This window comes from Gobius niger (assembly GCF_951799975.1).
Source record: "Gobius niger genome assembly, chromosome: 11".
Lineage (NCBI taxonomy): Eukaryota > Metazoa > Chordata > Actinopteri > Gobiiformes > Gobiidae > Gobius > Gobius niger.
This window is the reverse complement of record NC_136862.1, coordinates 20,209,344-20,231,148: the sequence shown is the minus strand read 5'-3', so window position 1 is coordinate 20,231,148 and position 21,805 is coordinate 20,209,344. Positions and strand designations below refer to the sequence as shown.

The following is a 21,805-nucleotide window of genomic DNA, read 5'->3' as shown; positions in this document are numbered from 1 at the left end:
AGTTACTAGTAGATTAGGGGCAAACCATGTAAAGCCAGTGTGGGCTCTCTCTGACTGTCACTAGTGCGTGTGGCCCATGGTAGTTTTAATACACAGCGGCGAGGAATATGTACCACTTAATCCTCGCAGCAACAAGGTTTGTAGAGCCTTATTGTGAGGTTTCCATGTTCCCCTCATTTAATTACAAATAGGGCTTACACTTTTATGGAGATTCAAGATTTCAAAATCATAACAAAACCACAGGGGGAAAGCAACAAGTGAATGCTTTCCACTGCAGCACCATTCAACACAACATAGTTTCCATTTTATTCCTCCGCACAAACCAAACAATAAGCTGTTACTGCCGCAGGATTGGCTGGAGACCCACAAAATGAGTAGAGATTAACCACAGTCACGATTCAATAAAAAATGGATAAACTGCTCCCCTAAATGCTTCGTTATCAAAACTGTTTTCACTTACTATGACATCGTAAGCAGATCGACGGCAGTAAGTGCACGATATCTCTTTACATGAGTGGCCATTTTCCTTTGCCTGGCCTTGGACCCAAAACTACAGAGCTCCAAAAACACCTCGGATCCTGAGAGGAGGCAGCAGAAGAAAATGAATGAAAGAAGCTTAAAGGGATATTTCAGGATTATTGACGTAGGGCCTCATTTCCTAGTTATCCAGAGTGTTGTTGATTTCTGGAGATAAATGTTTAAATAATTCATGCAGTCCTTATATTTGAAGAGTTTAGTGGTGCTAGGCTAGTGCTAGGCTAGCGCATGTCTATGGTAACTAGTAGCCTGCATTGAGTCTGACCCAAGCACAGTGCACCTGAGGCAAATCACTTATAACACCAGACTACCCATATAAATGTCTGTGTTGACTGAGTAATTTTTGAAATAAAACCATATTGCATTTAAAAGTTATATTTGAGCAGCATCAGCTTCCTGGTTGTAAGCTACGCAGCGGCGGAGTGATCTGCTCGGTTACCGGATCTACAGTAGTTTGTTTACCTGCGGCCGGCATTACTACTCGTGGAATTCACAAAGAGCTTTCTACTAATCAGATATACGTTTGGAGGACGACCTGATGATTTTGAAGAGGTTTTTAATGCAGGCTACTAGTTACCATAGACATGCACTAGCCTAGCACCACTAAGGACTGCATGAATTAAAAAAATACATATATATATCTCCAGAAATCAACAACACTCTGGATAACTAGGAAATGAGGCCCTATGTCAAAAATCCCGAAATATCCCTTCATCATTCCATCATCACTAAATCGAAATATGTATTGTTTCCTTTTTAACCTGCTATTTCAGGATATCCAGATTGGACGATTCAATGGGAAATAAACGTTTCTAAAAGTCATGGAGCCATATTAGACACAGAATGTTCTTTCTTATGTCTCATCACCTGATTCATCATCTGTGAGTGCAACACAGTCATTTGATCAAGTCCGTATTTAGAACCTGGAGCGGGCAATCGGCTAAAATAAGAGCACAGGTTTGAGCAGTGATTTCATGTGTTTACTTCTGCCAGTATTTTAAATCCACCATGAGAGCAGGGTCTAAAAATGGACCTGGCACTGCGCAGCGTTGATACAGTGTGGAGACAGCAGCTCGGTCCCTACTAGTTCATAATTAGATGCTTGCTTATTTCAAACAGGTATGGTCAATAAAAAGTAATGTTTTTGTCCTTAGCTTTCACAGCATCGAAAAGATTTTGGTTTTCTTTCTTTTTTTTTTCAATTTTATCGAAGAGTGACCACCATTCCCGACTTCCCAAACAGAAGGGATTGTTTCACAAAGAGCAAACAATTTCAACATATCTATTATCCTTTCATATCACGCTGAGAGAGAGATCGTTTTCTGTAATGGTGAGAGAAATATTACTGATGAAACTGTAATTGAGCCGCTGAAAAATACTGCAGTAACATAGCAACCGGTGTCAATATTGTGCACTTCTTTGCATAGTCGCCCTTTAGTGGGATAACACTTAACACGGGGTTGGCAAAAACACCAGCAGTCTAACTACTTTGGGCACGAGGCGGGTTGCTCACTCGCTTTTTACGCTTTTGTGGTCAAACGGGGACGCCAACGGATAAAGCATTTAGTGCATTTACAGCTTCTTAAACTCCCGACACTCGCTTTTGACGGTTAAGTAAGGGTGACAAGTTAATGGTAAGGCTTGGGCAAACATGTGGGAGAGTTGTGTTTGACAGTTAAAAAGACCAACTCAAGTCTAGACAGGTCGGGCTTAAAAGATGTATGAGAGAAAAAGAGTCGCCCTAATACCCCTGTTACACGTCCTCGTACTATCCACACAGTAATGAGAAAAGTAGTTGAGAGAGGCCTGACTAATGCAAGGGGATTACAGACTTAAAATGTGGCGCAAACTAAATATGTTTTTAGCTTGTTTGTGTTTGACTGCGGATTTAAGCACAAAGAAAGTATTCACAGCTAAAAATCAATTGAACACAAAGAAAGGCAGTGAGATTATGTGGCGGGTTGAAAATGTACCTTCAATTTGTTATGTGCCGTAACTCAATATTACTCTCCTATTTTGGGAACAAACGCTAGCCTTCATCCTATATTAGCCTCTTGTAGGACCCTTTTCACAAACAATGCAACAAGTATCACTGCTACAATGGCAGTGCAACAAACACTGATATTAACTTGATATTAACATTTCTTACTTGGTCAGAAATGTCACAACTTCTTTTCTTTTGAGTGTTTGCCACCACCGAGAGAGAAACAACAATGCGTTAGATTAACCTCTTAAAGGAACAAGCCACCCTTTTTACATACTGAGATATGTTCTTGCCTGAGCTTAGACGAGTTGATGCGTAACTGTCTGGTCTTTGTGCGTGCGCTCAGTCACGCAAAACGACCAAAGATGTTGTTAGCATTGGATCTCTCCCAATGTATTCCTATGGCTCCAAACAGGGGTGAAGTTGGAAGCGAAGACCAGACAGGTACAACTCGTCTTAGCTCAGGGAAGAACATATCTCAGTATGGAAAAACAGTGGCCTGTTCCTTTAACTCCCACCTGAACCGAGCACATTTTCTCCAGTTTGGATTCTCCTGCAAACTTGTTGAAAAAAAGCGTCATAAACAATGAGAAATCGAGGACGAAAAGCAACAAAGAAGCGTCAAAAAAGCATGTGACAAACAAAAGGGGACAAAGATATGATTAAAAAAAAAGGGATGAAAGTGCAGCAAAAAGGTGAACAAAAACTCAACAAAAAAGTGACGAAAACACGATAAAAGCAACAAAAAGTGACAATTTTAATCGCTTTTTTGTTGCGTTTTTGTACATTTTTTGTTCACTTTCATTGCTTTCTTGTGATAATTTTCTCTCTTGGTTGCTCTTTTGTCACTTGCTCTTTTGTGGCTTTTTGTTGGGTTTTCATCCTCGTTCCCTTCTCCTTTTTGCTGTTTTTTTCCAAGAAGCTTTTTAGATTTGAGTCAACCAAACAGGAGAGAATGTGCTCGGTTCAGCCGGGGGTTAAGAGATTACTGCATTTTTACTTCATTTTCAACATAGTCCTGTTTCCTTTGTACTTTAACCATCTATTTAATCAGAGGTGCTTTAAACCTCTGGGATTTTGCGACTGCAGCCAGCCTTCCACATAGATTTGTCTGCAAACACAAAGAGCATTGGACAAAGACAACAGACAGTCAGTATCAGCCTCAGCGTCAGAGCCTTTAGCCTCGGCGGTGAACCAATACACAGTGACAACTCTAACCAAAACACTCCATAGTCTCTCAGTTTCACAAAATAGTGGAGCAAAGTGAACTTACTCTCAGCTGACGTCTAGAAAACTCCATAGCAGCTACAGGCAAAGTCAGTGACCCAAACAGCAGCACACGCCCTGCTCCACACGTGCCACCTACCCCCCCCCCCCCCTCTTCCTCACTGACCACTCTTCCTCTCCACTTCCATAGCGTCCCCCCCCCCCTCCCCGGTACATGGACCACAAACACAGACCGAGCAGCAATGACAACAGAAAAGGGTGGGAATGGGGGGGGGGGGACCCGAAGTCCCTCCCACTGTCCGTACTGTTTACAAGCGTGAGCTAGCCGAGGTCCCGCCCGCTACTGTGGTCTGATTGGCCTGTGGTGAGTAAGGATTTGACTTCTGAGAGCTCATTGGTGGGGGGCAAAGTAGGGATTCCGTCAGAGGCCAACAATTCAGGATGGCCAGAGGGAGTGAGAGACTGAGAAAGCAATGAGAGGAAGCTGTGAACAAAGTAGACAGTTCACTTTACAGCAAAGTTAGAACACACAGTAATCCTTTGATGGAAGCAAAAAAATATGATTTGATCTATCTGTGGTCTGTGTCCTAAAATTTGGACACAGAGGCTCTTACACTCTCAAGGATCTTGCCAATCTTATTACAAATTGACCAGCTAAACGAAGATTTTTCAGTATTTAGTGTTTTGTTCTCAAAGCCATGCTGATGGTCAGAATCACCTGGCTGGAGGATTCACCTATTGCACATGTTTTTAGTGGTAGGGGAAACCGGAGTACCCGGAGGAAACCTACGCAGGCACGGAGAGAACATGAAACTCCACACAGAAAGGCCCCGTCCATGTGGGAACCGAACCCAGGACCTTCTTACTGTGAACCTCTGCAATTTTACTGAACAACAAACTCGCCTAAATTCTACTCAGTTTTCTTTTTTTTTATTTTTTTTAATCTTTTTAATCTGAAATAATTCCAAGTTGCCCCTACTAAGTGCTCAAGTACCCCAGGGGTCCCCGTACCCCAGGTTGGGAAACACTTCTATAGACTGATAAATAGCATCAGTCTTGATATTTTGTACAGAGCATGAATACAAACAAGGTACTCGAGAGTTTGTTTGAACGCTTTAGGACAGAGGAGGTCTAAGAAGCATTGCTAAGAATATGTTTCTCCCTTTATTATAGTATTTTGATGAGGAGCAGTGCTCTGTAGAGACATTAACTGAGTTTGAAATAATTATATCATATGTTTTGGTCAAAACATCGTCATGAGCTTGCAATCAGCTGCAGATTCTAAATTATCAGTCAATCTCTATTGAATCTATTACTATAATATACTCATATTTCCCGATACTAAGAGAACCATCAAACCATTTGGACATATGAGCTAAAAGGCGCATTGAGTAACGTTGTGTATAAATGCATGGTATAAATAAACATGCCTTGCCTAGGATTTTGTAAACCTCATTATTAAGCAGCAATCTGGATGATTAAAAATACTCACTAACAAAAATGACAATGCTTAGATGCTCAAATAAGAGGGAACATCAAATTATTTTAATTCATAGGGGCTTAAGGTCAATACAAATGTAATGCAACATGTGCCTTACATGGTACTGTATGTATGTATGTATGTATGTATGTATGTATGTATGTATGTATGTATGTATGTATGTATGTATGTATGTATGTATGTATGTATGTATGTATGTATGTATGTATGTATGTATGTATGTATGCATATATAACAAATCATATTCAATGTAAAATCTCGACTCTTAAGTAAAAAATGTCTAGACTGTAGGTGTAAATCTTCTCATACCGTGGCACATAACTTTAGTATTTGACACAGAATGTAATTAGACTCAATCAGACTCACCCAAAACATTTCCTCTTATAACCTTCCTTGATGTAACCGCATATTTAATAATAATAAGTCGCATACATAATTCATAGCATGCAAACCCATTCATTTAAATGCCGTGTCCTGAAAAAAATTAAGTTTAATCCAGAGCTAGAGGTGACGACGCTTGGACCAAAAACATCCCGGGGTATAATCTGAGGGGATTGAGTTGCACATGTTCCTTCCGGCTCAGCCTCCCACCCACCAGCACCTTTAACCAAAATCCCATCATAGACCAGACGAGTGCAGCGGACATAACAGGGAAGATTATGTAAGAGGATGAAGAAACACCGCACGTGCAAAATGTATTGACTGGGGTCGAGCTGGCTGCATTTTTCAGGCAGATTCTCGTGCTAAACAGGTAATTACAGGTGACACAGACAACTATATTAGCCTGAGCACTACTTACAATGATGCCCTGTCTTCTAGCAACGGCTTTATTGGTTTTAGCCACACAAGTCTGCTGAAACAAGACTTTTATCGAACTTTGTTATTATACGGGCTGAAAAAGAACAAGGGCGCAGCACCTGACTAAGCATCTCCCAGGGAACACAGTGTAATAACAAGCAGGACATCAGCCAGAATTAAACAGCAATCTGGGTACATGTTGTTCGGAAATGTTTACAGGAGCAGAATGCGTACAAGTAAATACAGCACAAGCAATGCATTTTAATGACTGTCCACCGCCTCTGCATTATGTGGACCAAGAACAGCTAAACTAATGAGAGCACCAATGGAAGAAGCAAGAATCCATATGGGTCAGTGGCAGGTCACCATGTCCGGCCAAGAATACGGTGAAGAAGCTACGTAATCTATGATAACTTTCAAAAGGCGGGCCGTTCCTTATTGTTACATGTAATGAATTTCTTAGCTCAAGCCTCGTCCATCAGCGTCAAGAGTCAAGACACTGAAGATTTAAAGACAGCGACACTCCCCTGAAAGAACTCCAAACAAGAAAGTCCACATGCATAGAGAACCCAACACACAATTGAACATGCTGTATTTGTGGGGTTTCAAATCTGTTCACTGCACGGGAGCTTAGGCAAGGTGTTGTTGAGAGAAAATCTAAAGCTCCGCTGTGTCACTAATAGTCTTCAGAACCAACACCTGATGCTCCCGGTATTTTTTCTGTTCAAGATGTTCCCCCTGTCCTTTCCAAACCTTTCTCTAAATGACAAACTTGTTATTTTAACCACATAGTGATTTTTTTGCATAGCCATCAAAGAAGTACCTGTTCGGTTTATGAGAGCCAATATTATCTAGTCCAGTCTTAGTAGAAAGTCTTAATTTTTGGCTTTGCCTGAGCGGTCTCCTAAGTCTCCTCTATCAAGTGTGCTATGATTGGGTTTTTGAATTTTTGCTCAACATGTGGGAGAGTCTAAGGACGGGGGACGCCCACGCAGTTCGTCAACACCTGCCGCCGACATATACTGTATTTGTCTGAGCTTTACATTGTCTTGTTTAATATTACGTTTCATTGCTTTAGTGTTGTGGTGCACCCCGTGAGGCAACTCTAATATTGGGCTACACAAAAAAATTGATTGATTTATTGATTTTGTGAGTCTTATGAGCTTGGAACAGCCACAAATGATGCACAAAATGTAACTGAATCAACAGCATCTTTGATCAATGACTCACTGACAGTAAAAGCCAAGAACAACAGTGAAAATGTAATATGATTAACAAGACAACATAAATACTAGTCTTTCTCAGCACAATACACTTCACTCATCTCTCATCTGGTTCCCAGGGCTACACTGTATAGTACGGCGCTGTCAACACAACACAGACAGCTCTGGGCCTGCCTCCCTCTCCCCCAGGACACACAGATCAGCTGTGTGGACCTGAGTCATACTACTGCCCCCTCCCTGCTCTCCCATGCCTCTTCATGCACATACCTGAATATGTTATAAAATCACGCTAATAATTGATTCAGAAAGTTATTAGATCTTACTTTTATTATGTAGTGGTTTGAAACTGAGGTGATAAAAAATCTACACAGATGAGACACATAATAATCATTAATCAGAAATAAAAACATAAAAAAGGATTTCATATAAGAACTGGCGAGTCACAGCAGATGCAACCCTAACCCTAATACTATTCAAATACTATTAGGCTTAGTCCAAAGAGGGTTAAAAATTTAAAGTGGGAAAGTATTCAGATCCTACTCAAAAAACACATAAGGGGATATTTAGTGAAAGTAACAATTGAAAGTAAAACTATGACTTGAACAGAATTTACACACATTATGTGATTTATGCGATCTTGTTTCAGGCGGGAAAAAAAATATTAATCTCAGTCAGGTGGAAGGCCTCAGTGGATTTTATGTAATATGGCTTCTTGTGTGATTCTGTATAATGATAATTTGCCAGTATAAATATTGTGCATCACTACACTGCAGACTCTTTCCACTGTTCTCAAAAGAACACTTCATGCACCTAGCCTACTACATACTTTGAGCATGTAATAACAAGTCACATGGGTGTACTAAAGGAGGTACATCTCTAAAAGTGATTGCCGCTGCAATGGCCAGACTGAAGCCCCCACATATACACTTCTATATATAGCGCTATCAGCTCTGGTTGCCGTCACACCAGAGGAAGGCACGTGCACTGGACTGTATGCACAGATACGGAGCAGCGACTCAGATGACCAACAGGGACACACAGTGGGACAATTACAGCTCGGCAAAAAATGTAATTAAGCCTTGTGTGGAACATCGTATTACAATGGATGAGAGGGCACGTTTTCATTTAAGGACGTGGTGGCTGCTCTTCATTAAGGCTTGCGCTGATTTGGAATACGCCGCTCATAAAGTGGTTCTGGAATAGCACAATTACAACTACTAGTGGTGTATGGTTTCACTGGAAGTTTTTTTTTGTGATTTATATTTTTATTGATTTTTTTCTTTATACCAATATGACCGTGAGGTCAAAATTCAATCAAGGCATCACATAAATCGTACAAGTCACAGATTGAGGTGCAAACCATAAAAAACAAAACAAACCTCCCCCCTCCCCTCCCACCCTATCCACCCATCCCACCCCATCCACCCCATCCACCCATCCCACCCCTCCCTCCCCCCATTCATACAATTGATGCTGCAAAGATAAAAACAGAGATAGATGAAATAAATAAGATGAAACAATACATAAAGGAAAAAATAAATAAATAAAATAAAAGAATAAGAAAAATATATATTTAAAAAAAAAAAAAAAAAAAAAAACAGAACAGTAACCTCTCGACCTCCCCCTTAGGCAGGGACACCATCCCCCCAAAAAATAAAAAAATAAAAAAAGAGCCACAAAACGACCGCACGTGTCAAAAAGAATGTGCGACAAAAAATAAAAAAATAAAAAATAAAAAATAAAAAATAAAAATATATATTTTTTTTCTTTTTTATTACTATTTGATTTTTTTTTCACTGGAAGTTTGGGGCCTATAGTTATTTGATTATAGAGAGCATTTGTAGCACAGAATTGGTCTGATCCAACTCGTTTCTAGTTCTCACAAGACCTTCCGCACATTCCGACTGTTCAAGCAAAACAGGACGGATCACCCAAATAACTTGCGCAGATTTACTACCACGATAGACATGAATGTATGTAAACGCTTAATAATTTCTCACATTTCTGCCTAAATTGGTCTTAAAATGTGGTCTAATCTAGTACACAGTGTCTGCTTGAACTAATACCACCCAAATAATTACATGTTATCATATTTTTATTGGCCATAACATGTAAACATTCACAGGACAGGGAGGAATAAGTAAGTACACCGCCTGAATCTCGCTGAACTGAAACAGGTTTGTAAAGAGAAATGGTCCATGCAAGGGTTCACTTACTTATTCCACGCTGTTGTGAATGTCTCAGGTTTTACTGTTCAACTTTGGGTTAATCTGTCCACAGGATATTTTGCCAGTATTGCTGTGGAGCATCCAAGTGCTCTTTCGCAAACCAAAGTGTGATTAGTTTGGGAGGAACACACAAGGTCATGTGAGGAGGAAAAATGGAACAGTGCATCAACATGAAAAACCTATGCTCACTGTGAAGTATGGAGAAGGGAGAATTATGATGTGGAGCTGCTTTGTTGCCTGGACAATGTGCTATTATCAATAGAAAGTTTATTATTGACATTCACAACAGCATGGAATAAGTAAGTGAACCCTTGTATTAAATAGCTGGCTGATCCTTCTTTTGCAGCAATAACTGCATTCCTGTAGTTGTAGATTAGACGTTCACAACGATCAGAATGAATCTTGGACCATTCGTCTTTACAAAACTGTTGCAGTTCAGCAACATTTCTGGGTTCACTTAATTTTTCCTCCCTGTCCTGTGAATATTTACATGTTATGGCCAGTAAAAAATATGATAAAATGTAATTGTCTGGGTGGTATTAGTTTAAGCCGACACCTGTTAATTCATTCCTATGATTTTAATGAAGATCAGACCATATTTTATGACCAATTTAGGCAGAAATGTGAGAAATTACAAAGTGTTCACACACATTTTCCTCCCACTGCAAATGAAAATGCTCTATATTTTGGCGTGTCATGACAAAAGATATTTACTCTAATACAAAACAATAAATCTTATCTTCACAATCACATCTTCACTCCTCATTTCTCTATTTACTTTTTACAATGCAGATCACGCACCGACACCATGTTGTTCGGCACATCTTTGCACGTGAAGCGTAAAACAGTTGTTTGGAACACGAGCTGTTGTCAGGTGAGAGCAAACAGACTGAGCAGGCCTCGGACTGAAATGAGCATCTGATTGATGAGCTCCACTCGGGGGCCCTGACACCCGCTCTAAACTGTGAGGCTGCAGCTGTCGTCACTCAACGCGTCGCCGCCGGCAACACAGGTGCGAGGCGCGCTTTCAATATCCACTTTTGCAGGGGATGCTTTTACAGCAGCACAATTTCCAATGTTCAATTTCCTGAAACGGTTTATAATATTACCAGCGTTTAGTTTTGTCGTCGGCTGCTTGATGTAAATAATGAAAAAAAAATGAAAAAAAGATCAGAGGCAGTTTTTAGTAACACGAATTACACGCCAAATTAGCAGCATTTGGGGCCAAGTGGGGCTTTCTATGTGGAGTTTGAATATTCTCCATGTGTTTGAGCTTAATATCAAACAACCATCACTATCCCAAATTACAGTAACCCCGTCTACTTAAAAAAAATACTTCTAACTAACCCTAAATACTCCCTATACACTATTTCCCTACCTCATCTGAGCCCAGAGCCCTCGTAACTCAATACTAGTGGACAATCTGCTTTACCAAACATTTAAATAAACATTTTAATACGTTTTATTGCTTCATACTTTCCGCAATTAATCGTGTCAACAGAGCTCATGCAGTGATGATAATGTAATGTTTATGCAAGGCTTTGTCAACAGCCTAGTGGAATTTCTTTGAAGTCTTTTACAAAACCACTGTAATAAAACCGGCTCAATGTTCCCAACCCTGTTCTGTAGCAGATTTATTACTTGTCTCAAATAAACCACGTATCTCTGCAGTGTAAGACGATTATTCCCAAACGCTTGCGAACTGAACAGCGACGTGAAGAACGACAAGGGAACGGCGGCTCAAATCCACTCAACCTGAAAAAATTCTTCTAAGAAGCAGTATAGATATTGAACATGAAGCGTATCACGGCCTTGCAATCTTCAGCAATCCGGATGAAATGAATGAATTCATTTCTGAAAAAGAAGGTGACTTGCATCCATCACTTTGAGATACATGATAAGACAGTGGTATCAGGGCATTGCCTCTTATTGTGAAGCCATAATCTTCATCCAGGGAAAAGTTCATTTCTCACAGTGAGCAAGACAACAGCGTATAAACAATAATCTGACATTACATTTTTGTTCATCCGCTGGTCACAGGCAAATTTACATGTGTGAAACAGGTCTCTCTTGCAAATGAGATATTGAGTCTAAAGGGACAAACCTGTTAATTAAACGATAAAAAACAAGTATGTGGGGTCTGCTTCTAATGCTAAAAACAGAGCTTTTGACTTTAACATTTGCAAGAGCAACAATATTATTCTCAAAAGCCATTTAGACCACTCGCTTTAAACAATACTCAGCTCTAATACCCAACTCATATCTGCTGCTAACACTTAATGCACCTGTACATCTGTGAATACATTCACGCTGTTGATCTGGGTCAAATTGTTGTTGTTTTCTATCATATCTTATTTTGAATCTACTTTATGCATGCCCTTATAGTTTTAAAGTTATTATAGATTATTCTTTTAAGTTTTATATTACATGTTTTATGTTTCATGTTGCAAGATTGCTCCGAAGAAAATTCCTAGTCTAGGAACCTGTTCACAAACTAGAAACCTGTTGACAATGGCAATAAAACCAATTCTGATTTGGAATAAAAAATTCAACGTGTACACCTATTCTAGGCTGAGTAATACTGTGTTTTTGTTGTTTTTATAGAATAACCTATCAATTAAATATAACTGTCTATAATACATGAATATGTTAGATGCATATTTTGATGTTGGAGTTGTAAGGGAATACTTCATATAAAATGCAACAAACTTGCCTAATAACATATCAAGAAACATGTCACAAGCAAATGTACAACGGACTGCCGGCTTAACACCAGGAAATCTCCTATTAGAGCGACTGAAATGATGTATTTTATATTCACTGACGTTGACCTTGTGGATATATTGACATGCAGGCAAAGTACTGAATTGAAATGAACAATAAGATTAAAGGCATTGAAGCAGAATAAAGTATGACACACATGGGTGTCCTTCGCCTACCCCCCAGTCCCAGATCCAAAGGCTTCACTGTGAGAGGAACATGTGCTACGGGCTAGAAGCTAATTCCTGAAATAATATGTTTCTTTAAATAACTGTGGGAATATGCCCTGAGCTCAGCATACACTATATCAGCATAAGCAGCTAATTCCCTTATCCGGGCGACAAAAGTGTCACTAGGTAGATTCTGTACTCTACATTTAATAATAGATCAAAGTGAATGGGTATTGATATTCTATGATAAAGTACTATACACTGAAAGAATGTCATTAAGTCCAAAACAATGGTATTTACCTTTTTATTGATTAGCCAAGACAAGGCAGGTCGCGGAGGTGTTTTAAAATCGCTGTTTGAATGTACATTTTTAATGATGGAGCTCATCTTGGCCGGGGAAGTAAAGCAATCCAGCCACAAACGGTCACTGATGTACTGCATAGTGCAATCAATGAGCAAGTCCCAAGCTCGGATAAAAGAATCATCAGGAAGAGCCATCCAAACACATTTTTGTGAACTATCAGATGGAAAGAAAGGAGTACGCATCTCGTATAGAAACTGTTCATTACATCTCTCTGTTTTTCATAACCTCCCGCACTAAAGAAGATGTCTATGCGTTACATAATTTTGCCCCCGGTTTTGTTTTCCCATCACATCTCTGGTCTTAAAAGGTCAACTTGTGTGTTGTCTGCTCATGCCGCTCTTTTATCTGCAGCGTGGACAACCCTGTCAGGAAATCACGCATGTGCATTACTGATTGTTGCAGCCACAAAATCAAATCCCTCACGGGGATTAGACGTCCTATCATTTGTTCATTATTCTGGAAAGGTCAAGGGATTTATCTTTGATTATTCAGCTGCCTCTCAGTCTCAGATTAATATTAGCCAAGAATGTGACCGCAAGCGACTTCAGAGCTGTTTGGGTGTTTTGTTGTGTCATGCACAAAGCAAAAATATTCATGTCCTGTTAAACCTAGTCTAATGCAGGAGCAAATGTAGGATTATAGGTGGAGTAAAAAGTGAGGGACTCTTTAAACGGGAAACATACTCACACACTAGTCACGCTTTTTTTTGGTTCGCAGATTGCACACACTGGAGACACACACCACATCGTATAGGCCTCCATGCTTTTGGGAAGGAAAAAATTAGCAACAGAATAGCAATCTCTTAATATCCTAAATTCATGCAGTCCTTATATTTGAAGAGTTTAGTGGTGCTAGGCTAGTGCTAGGCTAGCGCATGTCTATGGTAACTAGTAGCCTGCATTAAAAACCTCTTCAAAGTCATGGGGTCGTCCTCCAAATGTTGCCATATCTGATTTGTAAAAAGCTCCTTTATGAATTTCACATGTAGTAATGCCGGCTGCAGGTAAACAAACTACTGTAGATCCAGTAACCGAGCAGATCACTCCGCCGCTGCGTGGCTTACAACCAGGAAGCTGATGCTGCTCAAATATAAGTTCTTTTAAATGCAAAATGGTTCTATTTAAAAACAAAAATACTATAATTTATATTGGTAGTCTGGTGTTATAAATGATTTGCCTGAGGTGCACTGTGCTTGGGTCAGGCTGTTTTTAAAGCAGGCTACTAGTTACCATAGACATGCACTAGCCTAGCATTAGCCTAGCACCACTAAACTCTTCAAATATAAGGACTGCATGAATAAAAAAAAACAAAATCTCCAGAAATCAACAACACTCTGGATAACTAGGAAATGAGGGCCTATGTCAAAAATCCTGAAATATCCCTTTAAGGCGTGCTACCATTAAAATAAAGGGTTGATAAAAACCTAAGTGTACGTGTATGTTCGGAGGATGTGTGAATAGGAGGCCTGTACGCTGACTAACACACATCCCACATATTAAGCCCTCCAGTGCAAGGAAGACATAACGAAATCATGGTCGCTCCTAGTCCTGTCCGCTGTGGCACTGTTTAACACGACAGCAGCTAAAATTAGTCACTGGCCCAAACTCCACATGAAGAGAGCCGGGCTGAGTGGCACAGTGAAGCAGAAAACGCCTGTACAAACATATTAGCACAAACAGCTCTCAATCAGGCAAACGGGACAGTCACAGGTGCAAACGTGTCGAACCGAATGGACATGGACTCTGAGACAGCTGTGGCAGAGCTCAAAGATGACAGGAATAAAATGGTCAATATAGCTCTTTCTCTATTGACTATATGCTATTAAACTTCAGAAGAAATCTTAATATAGTAACTTAAACATCTCCAAAGTTACCCTCAGATAGCGACTGATATAGCTCATATTGAAGGCTTTATTGTGCCGCTTCTATTGCTTTTATAATCTGCTGATGTCATTCATATTTCCCAGGAAATTCTCAATATGGTGTGACTTATTACTGAGCCCCCTAAAGGGATCGGTCTAAAAATATCCACCATGACAGGGCCAGCCTCAGCTTTAAACACAAACTCGCTCTCCCGTAGGAATACAAAGTGGACTACAAAGTGAAAACGGGACAAACGTGGGGTCACCTACAGGGCCATAGATGTAGAAAGGTGCTTGTTAAAAGGATAATTTTACATGAATAAAATAGAGGTGGGCAATAGATTATCTACAAGGCTATAGTTAAAATTACAATATAAGTTTTTCATTAATGATACCCCCACCAACCAAAAAGCATGCAGAAACTGTGCAGAGTAAAAGGGGGTATTTTGCATCACCACTCAATTTCTTTTCTTCTTTATTTAATGATGTATGTATCAGTGCAGTATAACCCACACTATATTGGAAAAAAAAAAAGTCCGAAAGACTGTAACCCATGGCAACACAATCATCTGATCAAGTCTGCACAACGTGGGATGAAGCAAGAGACATTTCACTTTAGTCAGGATGAATTAAACAGCTATTCGAGGTGTTGTACTTGTCACTTAATCCCCTGTGGAGACGTCACAGATGTTGTTTATCATTCAGACAATTCATTAACAAATGTATTTGGCATGCATTTTGTGATAGACACTTTTCCAGACCACTTCTTTTTGGCAAGAAAATGTCAGTGGCTTTTGACGTCTTTAATTAATTTAGTATTTTGTCTCGAATTCACGCTGTAGAGCATAAGGAATGTGCAAGTCCATCAATAAAGTGTCATGTACAGTAGGAAAGAAGTGTGACTAGTTTACATCAAACATGATTATGACCGATTACTGCTGATGATAACCACCGGGGGACACCCTCCTGATTCCCCCAGTGAGGTCATATGAAGACACTGGGTTTGGTAGAAAGTGGCGGCTCAAAGGAAGAAACTAATATGAAGTCGAATATGCAGAGCAACTGTTGGGTTCATCACTCACTGGTGTATTTTAAATGCGGTCCCTCTGTTTTGTTTACATTAGTCCCGTCCTGACTGCCCCCTGGCCCATTCCTGTCATACCAATGGGACATTCCTGGCCTCTCTCCCCCCTGGGAGATCAGAGGTGCCCCGGGATGACAAGTTTAACCCTTACACTCAAGTCAAGAGCGTAATTATGTTACTCTATACTCCGCTGATGTCTTTCACAAGAGGACGAAGATATGAAGATAAACTACTGAATTATCAGGCTAATGAATAGTAGTGGCATAATCTGCAACCAACTTACTTTTTCCATGACAGAAAACTCATATATTAGATTCATGGCAAAGGGAATATGACAGGTCTAAGAAATTAAGTCTGTTCTCTGCATTAGGTGTTGTTGTTGTAGGGATTCAAAGGTAGCACTAGACCAAAAAATAATGTAGCAAAGTTACAACAAAAAATATTATTCATAATTGCAAACCAAATACCAATAAAATACTGGTAAAGATCAAAAAACAAAACCACAGTATCCATCTCAAGATATCTATTGAAAGCCTTTTACACTATAGAGAACCTTTATACTAGAGCGTCACTCCCATGTAGTTCTAGTAGTGCCACCTATGTTTTTCTAATATAATATGTGTCAGATCAGGTGTACACTAGTACTTGCCTGGGATTTCTCATGTAAGCAAGCAACATTTTGCCGCACGTTCCCCTGTCACCTAATCCTATCAAAAACACACAAAAAATCAAAAGTGCAATGATCTATCCAGCAGAGATGACAGCGGTGCCCCATCTCCCCACTCGTCTCTAATCAAACACAGGCAAGTCTGAGTGACATTAGCAGGTGAATCACATACGCAGCAGTTTACTGTGGACTCCATGTCACACACACTACACTACAATGTTCTGCACTGCTCTATGACAGAGCTTTCAAAGGGAAATCACATGCATTACTAGATGTACTAGATGTACTAGATGTCAGCTGGAGGAAGAGGAGCCGTATTGGGGGGAAAAGTGCCTGCAGTGAAACATGTTTATAGGATGTCAGTGGATAAGATTTACTCACAATTGCTTCTTGACAGATGGCACCGAGGTATTGACCGGTAGTTTCAGTGTTCCCTCCTCTGCAGATAGTAAAATCCATAAGTAAAGGCTGTCATTGCTCAAACAGTCAAGCGGCTCAGCTCAGCTCAAGCAGAGAGCAGAAAACCACGGTATACGGTGCGGTGTGTGTGCGTTCATGGGAGGTAAAGTGGCTGACTGGAGGAGAGGAGAGAGAGGGAGTATAAGCTCACTGGTTGCAGTTGAAATGGGAGGGGGCTTGCATCGACCAATGCGGAGGGAGATGAGCGGAGATGGCAACAAAGAGACAGTTTTTTTGTGCGTAATTCCTGCCTCGACTCTGTGGTACCTGTTTTCTCTTGTCGAGATCTATGTCAATACTTGTAACAAAAGTGAGAAAAGCCCTATTTTGAGTATCAAAAAATGATGTTACGTTAAAGCAGAATATCAAATGGAAAAGCATTAAAACAAAACTAAATGCCTTTACATAATATAACGTGGTTTTATAAAGTCAGTAGTGAAAACAAATCAACACATACGTAGGTAATACACTTAGATTAATTTGTTTAGCTCCAAAGTCAACAGAGGAAGACACAAACACCTGGTGATGCGCAAAAGGGCATTTAGGGAGACGGAGCTGCACTCAGATCTCCTATCACTTACAGTCTGTCCTCCCAGTGCGCGCATGTGTGCGTGCATGATGGGGGTGGGGACCAAACTCTCTTTGCAGGATTTTGATGCGGGAGCACCATGTTGCCATGGAGACTGCATCCAGTGCAGCAGAGCACGCAGATGGCAGTCTCTGTCTCTGTAAGAAAAGTCCAGCTCATGCTCAGCCCTGACCTAAGGATCATTAAAGCTGCCCATAGTGTAGATGTGCGCTGTGCAGTATCCCGGGACCAGTCAGGCTCAGCACAGTCATGTGTGCGGGCCAGACACAGAGGAGGTCTAACACATTCTGTAACAAACACAATTCTACAGGTCCACCACATACTTTGTTATGTCTTCTGAAACAATAAAGACAGATCTAAAGGTTTATCCCCTAAATAAGAACATACTTACATCTCCAACATCTCCAAGGATTAGCAGTTATGTTATGGATTATATATTTTAGATTATGTATTCTCTGCGTATCATGATCAGGTGGTGGCAATGAACAAGATCAATAGATATGTTGTGCAAGACCTGAAGGCATATAAACGTTCATCATCCAAGACTCTATAATGACTCCAGTGAATGATGCCATTGTGTTGTGTAAGTATGTCGACAAATTATAACTTCTTTGTAATTACCTCAAGGGGTAGAAAAGGGGAATTGTCAGAACTTGCAAATCCGATCACTCATAACTACTGCACAATAACACCCTGAACATCACTCACCCCTCCATGGCGCCGCTCACTGGTCCTTATTTATCTGGTATAGAAGTCAGGATCTCCAGTTTTCACCATTTCCTGTTACCCAAAAACACAGACACGTTAAATGGAAGTGGACAGTAAATAAAGTTGTTGCCCTAATTGCTTGAGCTAAGGCATTAATGACAGCTCTGAATTGTAGGCCACCCACCAAGCCTATTACTTTTTGGAGTAAAGCGAGAGGTAATCATCTTCTGCAGAAAACTGATCAGACCGACTCACCTGCCTCTCCAGCCACCACTTCATTGTGTGGTTGCGCCACCTCGTGTTTTAATTTAAAATCACACAGTCTTCCTGGCGAGCCGTGCAACTCAGTGCATTAGAACAATTGCTCAGTTATAGCTTGTCCCACGTAGGCCACTACAGTCCATAGCCTACATTGGCAAATAAATAATAATACTTCGTGTCGTGTATTGTTAAAAACACTCTTTTGCACAATAGTAATAGGACCTCGTGGCGCAACGGTAGCGCGTCTGACTCCAGATCAGAAGGTTGCGTGTTCAAATCACGTCGGGGTCACTTCTTTGCTTCGTTGAATGACAGTCACGGGATAGTTGATCCATCCGCGTGCGTCCTTTGATCGGTGTATTGTGTTCTCCGAGTAAAACGCACCGCAGGCTTTGGGATAATAGAGGTGGTCAGCACAATACAAAGAGCATCCCCATCCGACACAAGTATAATAATCATAATAATTGCAATGTCGAGTTCATTATAGGCCACATAATAAAAACTTGTCATGTTTTAAGGCCTGTTTTGAATGATCTTTAAGAAAAAGTGTTATGTACTTGTTGTAATAGCATTTTCAGCATTATGTATAAAACCTTTGTCAAAATTGTGTATGGGAAAAGTGTTACCTTTGTAGGTCCAGCAGTCCCAAGTTCGCAGTCTTCTGTTCTCTCCAGCAGGCACTGGGGTGTTGCTTGGCTCTCCTCTCAGAATGAGCCTTTATGCCTATGCGCTTTGGCACAATGCAACTTGTAGGACTCCCTTCCTCTGACTGGGTCCAAGTTTCCCTGGCGTGCCTCTGGTCTGTTCTGTATTCAGAGCTGTGTTCTCATCTTTCACTTGCACACACAAAGACACACACAGACACAAAAAGTTCTGCCTGCTGTTATGGTGAGAGTGACTGTGCGCAGGTCATTGGGAGCCTTGAGGAGGCGACTCACATGAGATGCTCTGAACATATCACAATGGCCCGATTGTGTTCAAGAACTGCTATTTACCATTTAACAGGAAAGTCATGGCAGAGGAAGCTTATGTTTTCAACAAGGATCTAATCACATGAAGCACTCACATTTTATTGCATCATATTCATTATATAAACTACATTTGCTTGGCCAAAAGAAACTACTGAATTTGCTGTAAAACTAACAGAAGTGGGATGGATCAGTGCAAACAAGGATTGTGTTACAGGTTTCTTCAAGCGAATATCAGAAAAAGAATACAAACGAATCCTGTTGCCCAAGTAACTCAAGCATGTGTCCCTTTCATCCACATTACTCTAATGAAAGGAGCCTTTGCCATTGCCAGCTCTAGAATAAAAAGCAAGAGGTGCTTTAGCTCGAAGAGTCAAGCATGCATCACTGTGTACATTACTAAAATATCACTGACAGAATGTTACTTAAAGTCACCTTGAGGGCTCGAAATATAATCACAAAGGCTTTAGTTGCAATAATTAATGTCCTACGAGTATAGGACTAAACCCATGTATCCATTGGGTCTTATATAAAGACCCTGTAAACCCTATAACTTAGGCGTTTACAAATGTTACAAAATGCACACGAGTTTAGAACAACATTCCACTGAGGGTAAGTTTTACACAGAATGACAAGGGAGAAATAATAGATGAAGTGAAAAGCAAGAGCTGGAATTTGAGCAGGGGTGACTAAGGAGGCGTACGCCAGTAAGAAGAGCATGACGACTACGTACAAGTTAGATTAAAAAACAGCCACAAATAGTTTATTTCATGCACGAGGACAAAAACATACAAATGACTAAATTGGTAACTTCATTATAAAAAAAGCAAAGGAAGTCCCCAGTTCCCTTGCATTTGCTGAAGGGTAAAATCAATGATGAGACAATTTGAAAACAAAGTAAAAAGAAAAACAATCAGGTGCATGATTTCACAATATTTGGTTCGTCAGTGTTTCAAGGTCTGCTTCGGTTTCCAATGCGCTTGAGGAAAGATTTAACTACTTGGTTGTCGAAGGGATTTGCTACTTTATCAACTCCAAAAGCGTCTTTATTCAAAGCATCTCTCCTTGATCCGGAGGAGTAAGATCTGTGTGTAAAACTTCTCTGGAAAAAGTCACCCAGCCAACAAGCGGAGGTCGTGGAACTTCTCGACTCGTCCATTGACGCAGAGCGGTTGAGCGGGCCGTGAGAAATGGATTTGACATCAACAGGGGTGCAGGATATGGAGGAGGTTATGCTTTCCTCAGTCGTTGAATCCGGGACGTAGGTGACTTCCACGCTTTCCCAAATTCCATCGTCAGCATCGTCTGCCATGGAGGAGCGTTTCAGAGGTTGTTTGTTTTGAGCGTTAGTGTTTCTGCGCGGGCACCTGACAGGGGTAAGGATGGTCCATGGAGAGCTTCCGCTGTCAACAAAGACGTAGTGCCTGTTTCTGGGCTGGGGCGTCCTGGGGGTGGATGGGCATAGTCGATCTGGTCTTGGAGTGCCCAACTCTCTCTCCACATAAAGACTGCTTGTGCCATCCTGATGTCGCAGCACTTTCCGCATCTTCTCGTCCTTTTGACTCTCGGCCGACGGTTCATTGTGGAGCTTGGCTTGCTTATGGTCAGGCGTCTGTTGTGGAGACATTTGGGGACTGGCCTCCACTTTGACAGAGCCGGGACGAGGAGAAGGTCCAGGATGTGGGTTCTTCTTGGTCCGGGTGACGCTGCCCGGGACAGAGGAGAGGAAGGTGTGCAGAGCGGACTCCAGCCCAGGGGCTTCCTGCTCCGGGCCCAGCTTGGTTTGTGGGCAGGACACTGTGGGACGACGTTTGGCAGAGAAGCGCAGGCTTTCCTTACGTTTGAGTTGCTCCTCAGCTGCCTCGCGCTCACGGTTCTCCTGCGGAAATGGAAACAAAGAGATGCATTAAAAAAAAGCAATAAAGTCTTGTTTGGATGAATTAATTTATGTTGCAAAGAAAAAATACGTAAAAACAAAAAAATACAAGTTCAACACATACAAGTGTAATGTATAGATAAATATATTGAGAAGAGCTTTATAAAGTCCAACCATATAACCATTATTTTTTAAAGTGCTAGTTTTGAAAAGTCACCAATTTCACACATAACAATGACAAAATGTTCCTGTTTCAATTTGTTTTAATTCCTTATTGACACAGGATGTGACAAACAAGGTAAATATTCTGAACCTGAAAACAGACTGAGGGGGCAACCAATTTTTAAACGTTGCAATGCCCATCAAAACCCCATTAATCTGGGCCTTTAAAAATCCCTTAACTGTCACTGTGCGACCATCCTGTACATAAGGGCCATGAGTAAGTCCCAGGTTTTTCCTTGGGATATGGAAATCTCCCTATTCCTTTGTCTCCTGTGGTTTTGAAAAGTATACTACTACTAACCGTAAAAAATATTAAAA

General features: G+C 40.7%; 1 protein-coding gene across 2 annotated transcripts in view; it reads right to left on the bottom strand.

Annotated features, from left to right (window-relative positions):
* Positions 1-16,991, bottom strand: part of trim3b (tripartite motif containing 3b) — a 31,270-nt gene extending 14,279 nt beyond the window's left edge. For both annotated transcript variants that reach the window (XM_079566940.1, XM_079566941.1), the window contains exon 1: positions 16,786-16,991. The gene's annotated coding sequence lies outside the window, so the exon portion shown is untranslated. The remainder of the gene's footprint in view (positions 1-16,785) is intronic.
* Positions 16,992-21,805: the final 4,814 nt, after the last annotated feature.